This window comes from Mesocricetus auratus, unplaced genomic scaffold, assembly GCF_017639785.1.
Source record: "Mesocricetus auratus isolate SY011 unplaced genomic scaffold, BCM_Maur_2.0 Super-Scaffold_100062, whole genome shotgun sequence".
NCBI lineage: Eukaryota > Metazoa > Chordata > Mammalia > Rodentia > Cricetidae > Mesocricetus > Mesocricetus auratus.
The window spans coordinates 2,661,670-2,680,417 of record NW_024429234.1 but is presented as its reverse complement, the minus strand read 5'-3'; positions in this window follow the sequence as shown (position 1 = coordinate 2,680,417).

Genomic DNA, 18,748 nt, shown 5'->3' with positions numbered 1-18,748 from the left:
GCTTAGAGTTGTGCTGTAGTTAATCACTGAGGAAATTCAAGGCAGGATCCCAAAGGAGGAACCTAGAGGCAGAAACTGAAGCAGAGGCCACAGAGGAATTTTGCTTACTGCTTTCCTCTCCATAGCTTGCTCAGCCCGCTTTTATTGTACCACCCAGGTTCACCTGACTAGGAGTGGCCTAGTAGTCACAGTAGTACCCACAGTTGCCTGGACCCACTCACATCAATCATCAATCAAGAAAACATCCCTTGAGTTCAGGAGCTCTGATGGAAGGAATTTCTTGGTAGACATTCTCTTCCCAGATGACCCGAGCCTGTTTCAAATAGAAGAAATTCTAACTAGAACAGTTTCTTCCAATTGTTGTTACTCCGCATAAGACTCATTGTTAATGAAACTATTAAAATGGATCTGCATGGACTCTTTTCTTGTATTCTCTATAGGTTACTAGACTTTAAGTTTCAAATTCTGTTTTATGTGCTTTTTAAAGACTGAAGATGCAGTCTTTTCTACACACTTAAAATTCAACTTTTCTCTCAGTGTTTATTGGTAAAATAGCAATTTCTATAAGACGCTGTCTTCCACTTCTTTAGCTTTTGGATAGTTATTCAGATGATGCACAGCCATTAAGTTTAAGTAGCCCCTGACTCTTAAGTGCCTGTTTTGTCTTTGAGGTTCACTCACCAGTTTGAAAATATTATCAAAAGGGAATAGAATAAATCTTATCAAGTGTGACTATGCTGTAGAACAATCAAGACAGAAATAACTATGAACTTAGGGATGCTCAATGGTGAATGAAACACAAAAGAAAACTAAAGCAGTGTCACAATTAGTTCATTCTGTTCAGAAAGATGTGAATTTCTTTTTGATTAACAGAGCCCAGGACAATTATGTGTACAAATAGATGCTGTCCCTGTAAATTGAAGCCCATAGTTACGACTACTCCTGAAAATATGATGTTGGAAACTGGTGTTGCTTAGTGGCAGACATTAATTCTGGACCTGATCAGAGTACTGGCTGTGGATTTACTGAGTGGTCCATGTACTTCCTTAGTTCCTCAGCCTTACTTTCTATAAAGTAAAAATAAACCCACATAAATCATGAAATGCTTATATAGATTAAAATAATAAAAAATCAAATTACTTTGTGTGCAGTTTTCATTGATAGTTGGTAATATTAAACAGTAATTAAAATTATTTCTACAGGATACTTCAAAAGGACGTCCAATGAACAATTTATTCATTAGGTACAACACAGGTTGATTTACACTATTAGTGTTGAATAAAGTATTGATAGCTCTATGATGGAAAGCAAAAGACTGACCTTACCAAAACTTTCATAAAGATTTGTTGATTAAGTTTGCCCATTTAAAAATATTTAGAACTAGCAGATGTTTTAAGGAAGAACTACAGAGGTTATCACTGTGGAAGTGATGGATTGTTTTGGATTATTTCACTAAAAAACCACATATGCTTTTGTTTTGTGAAAATGAGACTTTTTATTTATATATTCCCTGAAAAGAATCCAGCAGTCCCACATGCATCCATTTATGTATTCTGAGTATGTCTTTTATTTTATATAGTATGTCACTGAAGAGAAAGGAGAAAATCCCAGCTTCTTGTTTCATATTATTTTTGAGGCAGGGCCTCACTATGTAGCCCTGTATAGCCTGGAACTTGCCTTACAGACTAGATTATCCTTGCATCCACAGACATTCATCTGTTCTGCCACCGGAGTGTTGGGACTAAGTGAGTGCACTGTCACAACTGACCAAGATCTCCAACTCTTGTTTTGAAGGAATTCTAGTGCTAAGAATAGATGATATGATAGTTTACATCAATGACCCAAAGAACTCTACCAGGGAACTCTTACAGCTGATTAAGACCTTCAGCAAAGTGTCAGGATACAAGATCAACTCAAGAAAATCAGTAGCCGTACAATATACAGATGATAAAAGGGCTGAAAAAGAAATCAGAGAAACATCACACTTTACAATTGCCACAAACAACATAAAATACGTTGGGGTAACGCTAACCAAACAACTGAAAGACCTGTATCACAAGAACTTTGAATCTTTAAAGAAAGAAATTAAAGAAGTCCTCAGAAAATGGAAAGACCTCCCATGCCTTTGGATAGGTAGGATCAATGTAGTAAAAATGGCAATCCTGCCAAAAGCAATCTACAGATTGAATGCAATCCCCATTAAAATCCCAGCACAATTCTTCACAGACCTTAAAAGAACAATAATCAATTTTGTATGGAAAAACAAAAGACCCAGGATAGCCAAAACAACCCTGTTCAACAAGGAAACATCCGGAGGCATCACCATCCCTGACTTCAAGCTCTAGTATAGAGCTATAGTCCTGAAAACAGCTTGGTATTGGCACAAAAATAGACAGGTAGACCAATGGAATCGAACTGAAAACCCGGATATTAACCCACACACATACGAACATCTGAACTTTGACAAAGAAGCTAAAAATATACAATGGAATAAAGAAAGCATCTTCAACAAATGGTGCTGGCATAACTGGAGGCTGGCATGTAGAAGAATGTGGATCGATCCATGTTTTTCGCCATGCACAAAACTTAAGTCCAAATGGATCAAAGACCTCAACATAAATCCAGCCACACTGAAACTCTTAGAAGAGAAAGTGGGTGGTACCCTTGAATGAATTGGTACAGGAGACAGCTTCCTGAACATAACACCACTAGCACAGACAGTGAGATCAACAATTAATAAATGGGACCTCCTGAAACTGAGAAGCTTCTGTAAGGCAAAGGACACAGTCAGCAAGACAAAAAGGCAGCCCACAGAATGGGAAAAAATATTCACTAATCCCACATCTGAAAGAGGGTTGATCTCCAAAATTTATAAAGAACTCAAGAAGCAAGTCTCCAAAACACCAAAAGACCCAATTAAAAAGTGGGCTGCAGAACTAAATAGAGAATTTTCAATAGAGGAGTCTAAATTGGCTGAGAGGCACTTGAGAAAGTGTTCAACATCCTTAGCCATCTGGGGAATGCAAATCAAAACAACTCTGAGATACCATCTCACTCCTGTCAGAATGGCTAAAATCAAAAACACCAATGACAATTTGTGCTGCAGAGGATGTGGTGAAAGGGGGAAACTCCTCCATTGCTGGTGGGAGTGCTAACTGGTTCAGCCACTTTGGAAATCAGTATGGAGATTGCTCAGATAAATGGGAATAAACCTACCACAAGATCCAGTAACTCCACTCTTAGGCATATATCCAAAATATGCCCATTCATACAACAAAGATGTCTGTTGCACTATGCTGGAGAGGATGTGGTGAAAGGGGAACACTTCTCCATTGCTGGTGGGAGTGCCAACTGGTTCAGCCACTTTGGAAATCAGTATGGAGATTCCTCAGAAAAATGGGAATAAACCTACCACAAGACCCAGCAACTCCACTCTTAGGCATATATCCAAAAGATGCCCATTCATACAACAAGGACCTCTGTTCCACTAAGTTCATAGCAGCATTATTTGTAATAGCCAGAACTTGGAAGCAACATAGATGTCCCTAAACCGAAGGGTGGATAGAGAAAATGTGGTACATTTACACAGTGGAGTACTATTCAGCAGAAAAAAAACAATGGAATCCTGAGATTCGCAGGCAAATGGATGACACTAGAAGAAACCATCCTGAGAGAGGTAACCCAGTCACAAAAAGAGAAATATGGCATATACTCTCTCATATATGGATTTTAGACATAGATCTGGGGAGGGCCACCCTACAATCCCATGGCCAGAGAGTCTGGGAAACAGAAACTTCATTTAGTGGCTGATGGAAGAAGAGGCAGACTCTCTTGGTTAAGTACTGAGCTGAACTCAAGAAATCCAGAAACAGAGAGGGAGGACTGATGACTAAAGGGATTAAGACTGGGCTGGTTTAACCCCCAGAAACAGCTGACCTGACAAAGGTTAACTCTTGAATCCCAGACATCAGCCTGGGAATCCAGCATAGGACTGATCAAGACCCCCTGAATATGAGTGTCAGTGAGGAGGCCTAGGTAATCTATTGAGCCTTGGGCAGCAGATCAATACCCATCCAGAGTATACACATGGACTTTGGACTCCCATCCAACAATGTGAGGTACACTCTCACCCTGAACTCTTGGGGAAGGGTCTAGGCCCTGCCCTATATGAAATGACAGACTATGGACACCCCCATGGAGGGCCTCACCCTCCCTGGGGAAATGAGGGGATAATGGGGGGGAGGGTACGGAAGGAGGGGAGGAAAAGGGAGAGGGACCTGGAACTGACTTATGAAGCAACCTTGTTTCTTATCTAAATTTAAACTGAAAAATAAATTTTAAAAAATTCCACTAGCAATTCTAGTGGGAAGCTCAGAGTGAAAACATGAAAAAAAAGAATAGATGCAGGCAGTTGCAGAGCATGGAGGTTTCACCTGTTAATGTAGAATTTTTTTTACGCCCAAGCATTCTTGGAGAGTCGAGTGCTTGGTCGAGTGCTTGCCTACACGCACAAAGCCTTGGATTTGATACCACCCATGACGTGTGCTTGGTACTCTGTACCTGCAGCCTCAGCACTGGGAGGTAGAGGCAGGAGAATCAAGTTGGAGGCTAAGAGGAGGAAAGAGCTGGTTTCAGAAACAGAGTAGAATAGAGAGCACCTGCCAGACACTGAGGGCACCAATGAGGCCAACAGTCAGAGACGTTCTGAGCTAGTGTCATTTCTTTGACACTGTCTAGTGATGCAATGTGTAGCACCAAACCTGGAGGATCTCACCACTTCAAATGGATGAGGTCAGGGCTAGAGAGATGACTCATGGTTAAGAGCACTAGGTCCTGTTCAGTGGCCCTGAGTTCAGTTCCCAGCAACCACATGGTGGTTCACAACCATCCATAACAAAATCTGGTGCCCTGTTGTGGGGTGCAGGCAGAACACTATATACAGATGGAGGGGGTCTTGAGGACCTGGAGTGTATGGTGAAAAGGGCTGAGGGAAAACACTCTGACCCTGACTAGACTGCAGGACCAACACTTGCCCCAGAGTCTGACTGTAGAATTCCATCAGCCCTGAGGTTTCTGAGCATGAAATCCCACCAAAACCTGAGCCCACAGTCAGGGCATAAAAATCTACAAATCTCAAGCCATTCTGGAAAACCCTGTGACCCCCATATAAGCTTTACCATGATAAGTTCATGCTTGCTTCTTACCCTAGGGGTAGCCACCCTCCTAGGTTCTTCCTTCCCACTAAATCTCTTGAGTGGAGTTTGCTGTGAGGTGTGACACTTTCACCAAGCAGAGCCCAGCTGTAACAATTTTCACCAGAGCCTGAGCTGAGCAGAACTGAAGCAGCGTTTCTGGGAAACTCTCCCTGTGGGACCAGAGTTACTACTTGCATTGGGGAAACCTTTCTCTGGTACTCAATGCTTACATGGAGGATCTGGAGAGGAGGAGGAAGAGGAAGGGGAGGGAGGTGAGACAGGCTGCAGGCCAATTTGGGATAAGGAGGCTCAGCCAGTCATAGGACCATAATTGCTTGGGGGAAAACAGAGTTTATGGGCCCATGATGGATGAAGGAAAAAGACTTGAAATGTCTAGAATAGGATGCCATGTTCCTAACTGTAAATTTCCTTCCAGATTCATAAGGAAAAACTGGAGCAAGTGTGGGAGTTTGAGGCTGGGCCCAAGGCAATGGGAAGAGGCAGGCACTGTGGCTTTGCATTTTATCTGGCAGAGGTGGGCCCCTTTCTTCCTGCCATAAGTCCTGCATGGCATGTGCTTGGTGTCCTGTACCTCTTGTCCTAGCACCAGGAAGGTTGTCATAGGAGGATTAGAAGTTGAAGACCCATTGGAGGCAAAACTGCCAGACATGAGATCCGGTCTCAGAACCAGAATGGATATTTAGTGTCTGTGGAGCATTACATATGGACATGATGCCTCACACATAAGCAGGTTTCATTTCTGACTCGGACACTTGCCTAGAGACAGGAGTGTGGAGTGCTGGTCCTGGAGGATAGTGGGACCAGAGTCAGACCATCTGGATCAGAGCTGGAGGTGAGCAGAGGAAGCAACTTGGGTGAGCTCTGCAGTGGATATGGATCACAAGTGGGAGGGGCCAGGTGAAGGGAGAGTGCAGGCTCTTCAGGAGCAAGAGGAGCAACAGGAGGAAAGAACAAGGATCAGGCAGGGGAGTCACCAGCCGAGGGCAAAGTGTGGGCTTCCTTGACCAGTCCTCAAAGACAAGGATTGGAGAGAGATGGATCTTGAATATAGCAGAGTGGAAGGTAGGAGCCTGTATCGTGTAGTCTTCCTGCCAGCCGCTTGGGTCCTGCTGCTGTCTCAGCCCCCAAATAACACAGGAGACATTATATTAATTATGAAGCTGTTGGCCATTTACTTTGATTTCTTATCAGCTAGCTCTGAGTTAATTACTAACCCATAACTGCTAATCTGAATATTTCCACGTGGTTATGTCTTACCAGAGAAAGGATCCAGACCTCTTCTCCCACATCCTACATTGTGACTGACTGTACCTCTGTTTCCCAGAATCCTCCTCAACTTCTAGTCCCACCTATCCTACTCCACCATTGGCCAACAGTACTTTATTTAATCAACCAGTAGGACAACATATACACAGAAGGACTTCCCCCATCAGGAGCCTTTTGAATTTGGAGTCCAGGTCCTTACTGCTATCCCTGCTCTTGTCTGCCTAGAATCCACCATAAGATCCCCAGTTTTATTCTCCTGCCACACTTGGCTGGCTCAGTCTTGACAGTGTTCTCTTGTATCCCTGGGGTGGCAGTTGCTTTTAGTACATGTGTGTTCGAGGGGGTTGTGTTTTTGGTTATGGGTGTGTACACATCCACAATGGGGAGAGGACTATGGAAAGTATAATCAGAACAGAAGATTAGTGTTCTTTTCACAGGCAAATCGTTGTGGCTTTTAATATAATTCATTTCCTGTGCCTGCGCACACAATCCTGTTTGCATTTAAGAATGTTTGCAGCAGCCATGTTCCCAGATGTTCAAAGGACACACAGCCAAGACACACCCACCAGCATGTATCTTTGTGTTGTGCTGGCAAAGTGTAAACCTCAGACTTTAGAAATTGAGAGTGATGTCTTTACTTTTTTAACCAGTGTCAGTAGCAGGTCTGGGTCGGCACTTTTTCATTAGAATTGCCATGTCTGTGCCCCTTGTGGGTGGTCATAATTTCAAATGTAATAGATAAGATGTAAGAAAAGCCATAGTGAGTTTCTTTATTTTTTCTTTACTTGATACGGACTTAACTATTTTACTTTGCATGTGTACACATTTTTTCCACTAAATGAGGTTTTTTATATTTTTTCCTTAGATTTTTATTTAAATTAGAAAAATCTTATTTTACATATCAATCCCAGTTCCCTCTTCCTCCCATCCTTCCATTCCCCTCAACAACCCACCATCCCATCCCCTTTCTGCTCCACAGGGAGAGTGAGGTCTTCCATGGGGGATCATCAAAGTCTGTCACATCATTTGGGACAGGGCCTAGGCCTTCCCGCTGTGTGTCTAGACAGAGAGAGTATCCCTCTATTGGGAATGGGCTCCCAAAATCCATTTGTATACTAGGGATAAATGCTGATCCACTGCCAGAGGTCCTCATAGACTGCCCAGGCCTCCTAACTGACACTCATGATCAGGGGGTCTGGAACAGTCCTATGCTGTTTTCCCAGCTATCAGTCTGGGTTCCATGAGCTCCCCTTGTTTAGGTCAGCTGTTTCTGTGGTTTTCCTCAGCCTGGGTTTGACCCCATTGCTCAACAACTCCTCTCTACAACTGGATTCCAGGTATTTGGCCCAGTGCTTAGCTGTAGGTGTCTGCTTTTGCTTCCATCAGCTACTGGATGAAGGCTCTAGGATGGCATGTAAGGTGGTCATCAATCTCATTATTGGAGAAGGGCATTTAAGGTAGCCTCTCAACTATTGCTTAGATTGTTAGTTGGGGGTCAACCTTGTAGATCTCTGGACATTTCCTTAGTGTTCTATAAGAAAGCAGGCTGAACAAGCCATGAGGAGTAAGCGTAGTAAGCAGCATGCCTCAGTGGCCTCTGCATTAGCTCCTGCCTCCAAGCTCCTGCCCTGTTTGAGTTTCAACCCACACTTCCATAATAAACAGTGATATGGAAATGTAAGCCAAATAAACTCACGGCTCTCCAACTTGCTTTTTGGTCATGGAGTTTCATCACAGCAATAAAAACCCTGTCTAAGAAAGAAACATTTTCATTTCTATTTGCTTCTGTTTGTAATAGTCTTTTCCTATGGGTATTTTACTGTTCTGTTTTTTATTACTCTATTTCAGCAGTTTCATTTTGTGTGCATTCTTATGTGATGTTTTACATTTATTTTGCTTTGTGTTAAGATTTTTAGATATGAATGTCTAGAATTTTCATCAGATTTGGAAAATATTACTTCAAATCTGATTGTACCTAGTTTTCTGCAGGGTACAGAAGGAACGTATACAATTAGCTGATCAAGTAAAAACAGAAATGATTCTTTTTGTAAGCAAATAAGAGATGATCTGACTTCTTAAAACAAACACTAACAACAAAACTGAATCTCTGAGACTCACATTCCCAGAACAGCATTCTCTCATTCTGAAATTTAAATAGGAAAAAGTCACGACCTGTCTCCCAAGATGCCTAAAGCCCCAACCCAGAACTGTTTCCATAGTTATTTCATTCTCACCCCAAAATAATGTTTCTAGGACTTGGATGAAAACAATTATAGAAATTGTACATTGCCATTGTATTAACAATAAAGGTATATTTGATTGGTAAATTTAATTCTTGGTGAAAATTAATGTTTGTATAAATGAATAAAAGTTGCAAAGGAAAATTGTCTACATAATTAGAAGAATGGATAATATGCTACTGAAGCTTCTTTATAGTTGCATCCAGTTTTGGAGTTTTAAAGATGATACCCAGTCCAAGTTAGGAGAAATACATTTTTACAAGGGAAAAGAGGAAGTAAATATCTCTCTTGGATCCTGGCCACTTTGGAGACCATAGAACTCTTCCAAGTAAGTGATTTCTATATTTATTCAAGCATTGAAAATGATATAATAAATGGTGGATTCATTCAATAAAGCCCAGAGACCCAGTGAATCTGCTCCTAAAAATGAGCTGACCAGACCCACAGAGCCAGAGAGGCCATTTCTTAAGAATATGCTGACCTCACTCATAGATCCATCAGAGTGGTTCTCTTTTTTAATAAATTTTTATGTAAATTAAAAACAGTCTTATTTTACATACCAATCCCAGTTCCCTCTCCCTCCTGTCCTCCCATGCTCCCCACCAGTCTCCCATCCCAACCCCATCCACTCCCCAAGGGGGGTAAGACCTGCCATGGGGGATCATCAAAGTCTGTCACATCATTTGTGGCAGGACCTAGTCACCCCTGTGTATCTAGGCTGAGAGCTCCCAAAGCCCATTCATGTACTAGGGATAAATACTGGTTCCACTGCCAAAGGCCCCATAGACTTCTCAGACCTGCTAACTGGTACCCAAGTTCAGGGGGCCTAGTTCAGCCCTATGCTCCTTCCTCAGCTGTTAGACTGGGGTCCATGAGCTCCCTCTTGCTGAGGTCAGCTGTTTCTGTGGGTTTCCCAGCATGGTCTTGAATATTTTGCTCATCAGTCCTCCTTCTCTACAACTGGATTCCAGGAGTTTGGCCCAGTGTTTGGCTGTGAATCTCAACTTCTGCTTCCATCAGCTACAGGATGAAAGCTCTAGGATGGCATTTAATCTCATCAATCTCATTATAGGGGAAGGGCATTTAAGGTGTCCTCTCCACTATTGCTTAGATTCTTAGTTGGGGTCATCCTTGTGGATCCCTGAATATTTCCCTAGTGCCAGATTTCTCTTTAAACCTATAATGGCTCCCTCTATTAAGGTATCTCTTTTCTTGCTCTCCTCTTTTCTTCCCCTGATCCCTAATGTTCTCCTCCCCCTCCCCTTATCCCCTCCTCTTTTTCCTACCTCACTCCCTACTCTGCTCCCCCACATGCTTCCAATTTTCTCAGGAGATCTTGTATCTTTCCCCTTCTCTAGGGGACCATGTATGCTTCTCTTAGGGTCCTCCTTGTTTTCTAACTTCCATGAGAGTGATTCTTAATGATGCTGTAAAATGACCCACAGGTCAGAGAGGTGGCTTCTTCAACATGGTAAAGCTAACATCATAGAAACATTCACTTAAGCATAGACATGACCTTACTCACCAGCACAGATAGGCAACTCAATAAACAAGAAGTGGCATGACCCACAGGTCCTAAGAGATGGATTTTTAAACACTGAGCTGTCCAATCATGGATCCAGAGAGGAAACTTTTTAAACATGTGCTGAGGATGGAACCTCTGAGTTTTAACTTAGCATGAAGAAGGAGCAGTTTATGTCTTCAACAAAAGGCCAACACCGTCAGTAAAAAAGGAGCTGTAGTTACTATTACTGATAACTGTGCAGACACTTAAACCATCCCCCTTCACTAACTTTTGTGGCTTTCAGAGTCTGCATTTCTTTCTTCTTTCTTTCTTTCTTTCTTTCTTTCTTTCTTTCTTCCTTCCTTCCTTCCTTCGTTGATTCCTTCCTTTCTTTCTCCTTCCTTCATTCTTTCTTTCTTTCTTTCTGTTTTCTTTGAGACAGGCTTTCTCTCTTGAGATTTGTAGACAAGGCTGGCTTTGATCAAACTTACAGAGATCTACATACCTCTGCCTCCCTTGTACTGGGATTAATGGCACATGCCTCTACTGCCGGGCCAGAGCCTACATTTCTGTGGGCTTCAGTTATTCAGCTGAGAAGTTGAGCTAGTGATAAATAGCCACTCTTCTACCTTCTAGGTGGTTCAATATGAAAATAAACACGTATATTATAGCCAACTCTCCACTTCTGTCTATGTGTCATCATCTCCCTCCGCCCCAACTGGCTTAGGGTCCTGTTGAATCTATCAGAGATATGTCTACATGAAGAAAAATGAGCAACCATGGCTGAGGACTGCAACACCTACTCCAGTTATGTATACTGTATATGCTCCAGTTTGCAAGAGAATCTTCTTCTTCTTCTTCTTCTTCTTCTTCTTCTTCTTCTTCTTCTTCTTCTTCTTCTTCTTCTTCTTCTTCTTCTTCTTCTTCTTCCTCTTCTTCTTCTTCTGTTTCTGGAGACAGGGTTTCTCTGTGTGGCTTTGTAGACCCAGGTGTCCTCAAACTCACACAGATCCACCTGTCTCTGCCTCCCGAGTTCTGGGATTAAAGGCATGCGCCACTACCACCATTTACCAAAGCATTTACCAAAGAAACCTACCTCCAGGCACAAGATATATATAGCCTCATATACATACACAATTAAAAATGCAACAATTTGTTGGTGTTTCTGAAACAGGATCTCTCTATGTAGTCCTGACTGTCCTGGAACTCACTATATAGACCAGGCTGGCCTCCAACTTCCCTTTAACTCCCAAGTGCTGGGAACAATGAATTATATGCCAAAAATTACTTGCAAACTAAATTTAAGATGATATAAAAATATCATGGGTCATATCAAGTTGGCTTCACTCCAAAAATGAAGTAATAGTTCAACATACATGGGTAGACAAGTGTAATTCTTCACATAATGGACTCAGAGACAGATATAATAGGATGCTTTCACTAGGTACAGAAAAGGCCTTCAACAAATCTAAATCCTCCCATTATGAAATTTGTGGTGGGAATAAAGATGGGAGAACCTGATCTCAAAATAATAAAGGACATATATTAGAAATCTATAACCACCATTAAGCCAAATAGAGAAACTAAAAGCTTTCTCCCTAAGAAAAACAAGACAAGGAGTCCACTCTCTCTACTCCCATTCAGTATAGTGTTTAAAGTTTGGGCTAAAGAGATAAGACAAGAAAAGTAAATAAAGAGGGATACAAATAACACAGGATGATGTAAAAGCATCCCTGTTTGCAGGATATGATCTACACATTGGAGACCCTATATACTTTCAGCAAAGTAGTATTATGAACACCTACAAATCAGTAGCCTTAATGAGAAGGAGGTCAGGAAAAGAATTCCACTCACCATAGCCATACACACAAGTATAAAACTGAGAATAAACCTAACCATGAAAGTGAAAGTCCCCTAGAATGAAAAAGAACCTGAAAAAGAACCAAGAAAGACCCTAGAAGATGGAGGAGAGTCCCTTGCTTATGAATCAAAATAACCACTGTAAAAATGGCCCTCCAATCAAAAGCACTTAAATTCAGTGTGACCTGAGTAAAATTCCCAGCTACACTCCTTGCACAGAACAAACAATCCCAAATGTGTATGGAAGGAACTTAAAATTTGAAGATATTTAAGTACAGATAATATTAACTCCCTGTCTGAAGAGAACTGGCAAAGACAGTCTCCCATTCTACAGGCTGTCTCTTCATTTTCCTTCCCTGCAATCCCATTTGTCTGTCCTTGGGGTTATTTCCTGCGCTGTTAGATTCCTTTCAGAAAGTTCTTGCTAGTGCCTGCATCTTGAAGTGTTTTTCCCAGACAGTTCCAGTATTTCAGGTTTTATATTAAAGCCTTTGCTTTATTTTTGAGTTGATTTCTTTTTTTCTCTTCTGGGTGAGCAATAGGAATCTGCTTTCACCCTTCGAGGTGTGGAGCACCCTTTTCCCCGCCCTGCTTGGTGAGGATGCTCTTCTTTTCCATCCCATATCTTGATGCCTTTGTCAAAATCAGGGAGCTGTAACTGTGTTGTGTTTTGTCTGTGTCCTCCATTGGTCCACATGCCTGTTGTCTTAATTTACTACTTGATTCATGTGTATATGATACAATACTCACGTGGACAACATTCAGAAATCCGTAGATATCTGTGAAATCCAATGATGTAATTTAGATCTTGTTTTCTTGTCCTGATATTTTGACCTGAATGAACTATCTAAAGATGAGAGTGGAATATTGTAATTAGCCACTGTAATTGTATTGAGACCTGTCTGGCATTTTCTCCCTTTTATTATTTGTTTTATGATATGGGGCCCCTAACATTAAGTACATTTTCATCTGTAGTTGTTATTCCTCTAAATAAACTTCCTCTTAATTACTATGCAGTGGCTTTTGTTGTCTCTTTGTTTGCTTTGGTTTGAAGTTTGTTCTATCAGTTCTGTGAATACCAGCTGGAGAATACCAGCTCCTTCTTGTCTTTGTTTGGTAGGTTTATTTACACCCTTGGACTCTTTGTTTTGGGATAGCTTACCAGTGAGGTGTTCTTTGTTTTTGTTTTTATTTTCCTTGAAAACAATAAATAGCTGGATCCCTTTTTTTAAAAAAAATTCAGTTAGCCTATATCTCTTCATAGGTGAGCAAAGTCCATTTACATTTAAGGTTATTATTGAGAGGTATTTTCTATTCTCTGGTTTCCTTGTCCATTGTTCTAGATGGTTTTATTGTTGACAGTTCTTTTATTCATCTGCTGTTAATATTAGGGATTTACTAATTTTCTGTGTAAGACCTAATGGATTCCTTCTCATCTCTTTATTCTATCCTATGGTTGGTTTTATGTTTGGTCTCTAGAATGTATTCAAAATTCTTGAAATTTTTGCTCATGCTCATCAATTTTCTAAATATATGCCTGAATGTATTGTTGTCTCAAATTTGTCTTCACCCCTGAAATTCATTTTTCTGTTTCATATTGTCTGTTAATGATGCTTTCTTTTCAGAATCTCAATATCCATTTGGAAATTCTCCTCCATGTTTTTGGATTTCCCTTCCAAGTTACTGACAGTTTCTTCCATTGTAGTATGGTATAAGTACTGAGTTGATTGCTTACTCATTTTATCAGCTTTTGTTTTTTGTTTTATCTCCCAAACTTTTGTGTTTTGTGTTTTGTGTTTGTGTGTGTGTGTGTGTGTGTGTGTGTGTGTGTGTGTGTGTGTGTGTGTGTGAGACAGTGGAGGCCAGAAGATGGTGTTAGATCCCCTGAAACCAGAGGTACAGGCAGTTGCTAGCTTCCCAGTGTGCATGCTGGGAACCAAGCTCTGGTCCTCTGTTAGACCAGAACAAACTACCATTTGCTGAGCCAGCTCTCCATCTCCAATTCATCTGCTTTTTTGAGGCATCACTGATGCTTTTTAAGAGTAAGACTTTGAAATAATGTTTCTTGCATTTCAACTATCTCACTGTCTTTGGTTTCTTATGTTGAGAATTATGAGTTAGTGGAAAGGAAAGTAATGGGTTTTAGTCTCATACTTTTTGTGTCATCTGTTGGGATGATGTGTTCTCCATTTTGGTCCTTCTCCCACTTTTCCTACTCTGTTTTACAGAGCCACTCAATATAGTCATGGATTCTCAGTATGCAGAGAGAGTTGTCTTGTACATTGAGACTGCAGAATTTGTTTCTGATAGTACAGAATTAACCTCATTGTTTTTACAATTACAGGAAACCATCAGAAACAGGACTCATCCTATATACATAATACACATCAGATCCCATATAGGCCTGCCAGGTCCTCTGGCACAAGGCAATGATGAAATTGATCATTTATTAACAGGAAATGTGTTGGACGCTTCAGAATTTCATAAGAAACACCATGTTAACAGCAAAGGTTTAAAGAAGGACTTTTCTATCACCTGGCAACAAGCCAAAGAAATAGTAAGAAATTTCCCCAGTTGCTCATTCTACAATCAAACTCCATTACCAGCAGGTTGTAATCCTAAAGGTATTCACAGAAATGAACTTTTGCAAATGGATGTATTTCACTTCCCAGAATTTGGCAGTTTGAAATATGTACACCATACCATAGACACGATCTCAGGCTTCCAATGGGCTACGGCCCTCAGCTCTGAAAAAGCTGACTATGTTATTACACACCTCTTAGAGGTGATGGCTGTTATGGGTATACCTAAAACAATAAAAACTGACAATGCTCCAGCATATGTCTCCAGTAAATTGGAACAATTTTTCAAATATTATAATATAAAACATGTAACTGGTATACCTTACAATTACACAGGACAAGCAGTGATTGAAAGATCTAACCGAACCTTAAAAGAGATGCTTCATAAACAGCCAGGGGGAATAAAGACACCAAAACACAGGTTACATAATGCTTTACTAAGGTTGAATTTTCTTAATGCTGATGAAAAAGGACAAACTACAGCAGAAAGACACTGGACTACAGAGAAGACTTCTGAACTGAACCAGCCGGTGTATTTTAAGGATGTTATGACCTCAGTCTGAAAACCAGGATATGTGTTATGTTGGGGAAGGGGTTTTGCTTTTGTTTCCACAGGAAAAGAAAAGCTTTCGGTTCCATCAAAATTAACTAAGACTTGATCAGAGCAAAAGACATCTCAGGAGGAGGAAAGATAACAGCTCATCTACAAAATCATATTCTACCATGGGTAAAGTGACCTCCTTACAGGAAAGAGAAGTGGTTTGTTTTTTGTCTTCACAGGTAAACTCAGCAAAGGATACTGGACATATAGATTCCTGAAGAAGAATGAATAGCTACCCTGAGGACCATCAAACAAACAGTAACTCACTGTGTGGTATCAAAGTCTAAATCTCTCTACATTGTTTTTTATAGTACCCTTTTATCTTTGTTTCTTCATATACTTCAGTCCCCATTCATTTAACTGAAGCTGGCTTTGGAGTTGGATTGGCTCTCCTACTCTAAATTCAAGCATATTATTTAAGTAAAATTCAGAATTTCTGTATTATATCAAAGAGCCATTGATATAAGACAAAAGAAAATAAAATTAGGGACTTTTTCTGAAAACTCTAATTTCCTTCATGTTTACCATCTTCCCTATTGTCACCTCTTCCAGTATGCATACATATAAAAGTTAAAATATTTCTTTGTTAACATTAATGTTTGAGTTTTCCAGAGAACAAGGGATTTCCTGACAGCAATCTTCAACTGCTTCAGAAAGAGAATGAGGATCCACTTCCTTGATTCCACCTGATTCGACTGGAGGCATCTGAACTGCCCCACATCATCGACTCCAGCTGACAAGCACTATATTGGCTTGAAACTACATCACTCGACACAACTCCAGACCAAGGAACTGAAACAGTACATCTTCTACAATCTGGCCAGAGCTTCAGATGAGAGCTTCAATCAGCACTAGAACCCCAGTCAGAACTTCAATCAAGCATCTCCTGCCATACAGAGACTGGCTGATCTATTGAGATTTTGTTACACTAACATTTTTCTTCTCACAGGTCCCCATGAGATTGTTATCGTCCCATCTCAGCAGGAAGTAGTTTTGAGAATTCCACACCCTCTCTCCCTACTATTGATATTATAGGATAGTTTACACCTGTTAGTGTTAGTTTTCAATTATTTTAGAGTTGGGATTGGAAAGAGGTGTTCAGACTTGGGTGTTTCTTTCAGATAAATTTAGATTTAGATGGGATAGATGTTTGATACATTTTGTTCATTGACACAAGTTAGTTGTTTTAAGCTTAAATATCCTTTTTAGACTAAAAGGGGAATTGTAGGAGGAAAACAGAACTCCGCCATTAGCCCATGTGACTTATTAGAGGTGCATACAGATGAGGTAATAAAAGGGTGGTTTACCACACCGCTAACCACACCCACTTTAGGCATGACTAAAGACTTAGACAGATGTAGGCAGTGAACTATGTCACTAGCCAGGCCCACTTTTGGGCATGGCTAGGGGCATTATAGAGGAAGGTATAAAAGACTGAACAGTGGAAGTCTAGCTCTCTTTTTCCGGCTTTCCAGCTTCCAGTTCGGCGGCGGAAAACTACTCGGCTCATCTGGGTTACTTGTTTGTATCTTGTGAGTAATTTCTACAATAAATACTTACTTTTACTTTCAGTAAGTGTGCTGTTTATTGTTGCAGCATCAATCCACGCTCCCAGTGACTGTAATGTGTACAGCAGAAGCAACTTTTTCAGTGTTATTGATGACTGCAGACTCATAGTTGAGAAAAAGGGACACAGAAGGCTTCTGTGACAACCTATAACCCCAGCCCATTCCCCTAAAGACAAAAGTAATAGCCTAGATGTCCCGACCCGCAGGACACTCACCGTGGGTCTGGTGGACACCTAGGAAAAAGATGGGGGGCAGGGGATACAAGAATGGACGCCAAGACAAGAGTCTGATCAAGGCGACAACTTTATTCATCCCAAAGGGATTTATATAGGGGAAGGGTGGAGGGGAAGGAATGGGGGATGTGCTGTAGATGAGATGAACCTGGCGGAGCGGAAGGTCAGTGGGATGGGTAGGGCATCCTGTGTCCTCCGGTAACCTAACTGCAGACTTTAACTTTATCTTTCACATTCCACCTTCTATTAAGCCTATGCCCTAGATAAGCTGAAGATCTGTTTCTGGAATTTGGAAGGTAGCAGGGTGGTCCCGAGTCACGTACTTTCTATGAGGGTCTTTTCTTATGAGTACGTGAGAGGGAGGAGTGATGAGCAAAGGGGTCAAGACTGGGCTGGTGAAACCCAGAGAAAAAGCTGACCTGAACAAGGGAGAGATCTTGGACCCCAGACTGAAGGCTGAGAGGCCAGAATGGAACTGATCCAGACCCCCTGAAAGTAGATATCAATGAGGAGGCCTAGGCAACCTAGGGGGCTTTGGGTAGTAGATCAGTATTTATTCCTGGCACATAAATGGACTTTGCATGTCCATTCCACAATGAGGGATGCTCTCTCAGCCTGGACACTTGGGGGAGGGCCTAGGCCCTGCCCTGAACAAAAGGACAGACTCTGGAGATCCCCCATGGAGAGCCTCAATCTCCCTGGGGAATGAATTGGGGATTGGGTGGGGGGCTGGGGGAACAGGGGAGGAGGGGAGGGAGAGGGAGCTGGGATTGACATGTGAAGCAAGCTTGTTTCTAATTTAAATAAAAATGTAAAAAATTGTGATAAGAATGCTGAAGTATAACTCTCCACAATTTATGGCTTCTGGCAGATGTGTTGGTAGGGAGGGATTCAGTATCCTTTAAGGGGCAGGCCACTGGGAATTGGCCATGCTCAGTGGGAATATGGGCAACACAAGTTGGACTTGTTTAAGAAGGATTTTTGTTTTTTTCTTTTTTCTTCTTTTTTTGGGTGGGAGAGTCACAAGGTTGGGCAGGCAGACCTTGGAGGATTAAAGACATGCACCTGGCCTACACAGTGGATTTTTATTCAGCTGTAAGAAAACTGCAATTATGAGATTTGCAGAAAGATAGGTTTAACCGGAAAAAAAATTATACTGACTGAGGCATCCCAGACTCAGAAAGACAAACATCATATTTCTCTCTGATATGTCAGTTCTAGCTTTGACTCCTGTTTATTATGGAATAAACCTGGAAGCCAGAAAAACCAGGAGGGGACATGGATGAGGGTCTTAAGGGGATGATGGAGCAACTTAGGTAAAAGGAAAGAGGAGGTTTTGTAGGTCATAAGGTTAGATCAGGGAAGGGGTGGGAGGGAAGGAGGGAGGAATAGCTGGGATAAAGGGAATGCAAAGCAGCTGTATGGAAGCCACTGCCCTGAACTTAAAACACAAAAGAGGGATTGGAGGGCATTACCCTTTGTGACTAGAGTGTTACTCCCACAAACAGTGGATTACAACACACATTTCCCAGTCCCAAGTATGAGACTCCTCTACAGAGGTGGACCAGAGCAGTCCCAGAAGCCCTCCAAAAAGACAGGCCACAGTGTGCTCCACCTTCCTGTCCCTACCATGACAGGGCTTTGCATTTTTCAAAATGTCTTCACTATGTCAGAGAGA